This window comes from Malania oleifera, chromosome 11 (genome assembly GCF_029873635.1).
Source record: "Malania oleifera isolate guangnan ecotype guangnan chromosome 11, ASM2987363v1, whole genome shotgun sequence".
NCBI lineage: Eukaryota > Viridiplantae > Streptophyta > Magnoliopsida > Santalales > Ximeniaceae > Malania > Malania oleifera.
This window is the reverse complement of record NC_080427.1, coordinates 62,744,879-62,745,786: the sequence shown is the minus strand read 5'-3', so window position 1 is coordinate 62,745,786 and position 908 is coordinate 62,744,879. Positions and strand designations below refer to the sequence as shown.

The window sequence follows — 908 nt, the reverse complement described above, 5'->3', positions numbered from 1 at the left end:
GTCAGTTTTAGTTTTAAATTAGTGTTTTTCTTATTATTTTAATTATTTTTCATGAAAAAGAAAAAGAAAAAAAAGGATAAAAAAAAAGAAGAAATTTTTTTAATTTTTTTTTTATTTTTTGAGGAAAATATGGTTACACCTGCACCATGCACGCTTATGGAATTTTTGCAGCCTATATGCACTACTGCACCATCTTGCACTGCTTTACCTAATGACGCACTTAATTTCATGATTCAGTACGGGAGGACGTCATTGATATCTCAGTTCTATGGGACAAAATTCGAGTATCCTTATCGACACCTAACGGAGTTTGAGTTGACTTGCGATATTTTTTTCCCTCATGCTAGAACTGATGAATTTACTAGACTTCGTTTATTTCTTGCCTATTTGAAAGATAGAGTGAAGATGTGGTCCAATTATTTAAGACCTCACTCTATCTCTAATTGGACTGATATGGAGCATGAATTTTTGCGTAAGTTTTGCCCCTCACAAAGAACTCAATTTTTGCAGGAATAGATCATTCAGTTTATGCAGAAAGGTGATGAGACTTTTTGGGTTTTATAGGAGAGGTTCAAGGATCTGCTAAGTACTTGTCCACATCACGGGTTTGAATCATGGAGGTTAGTTAATTATTTCTGTACAAATCTTACTCTTGATTGCAAACAATTTTTCCAAACTTTGTGCAATGGAGAACTCTTCAGCAAGGAACCGGATCAAGCATTATCATTCTTTGATTACATAGTTGTGTCCAACAATGGAAGACACGACACGATCAGGAACTCATGGCAGTACAACCTATCAGTGCAATCCAAACACTCCTCCGCCTCAATATTAGCCACAACAAATTTATCAGGGCTATGCATTTCCAGAGTTTCAACCTAATGAAGCTCCTATTTCACCAACGACAT

The 908-nt window shown here is 35.6% G+C and overlaps 1 non-coding gene across 1 annotated transcript; it reads right to left on the bottom strand.

Moving 5' to 3' along the window:
• Positions 1–500: 500 nt before the first annotated feature.
• LOC131143596 (small nucleolar RNA R71) lies at positions 501–608 on the bottom strand. Its single transcript, XR_009133581.1, has one exon. It is a non-coding gene; the product is annotated as a small nucleolar RNA R71 (small nucleolar RNA).
• Positions 609–908: the final 300 nt, after the last annotated feature.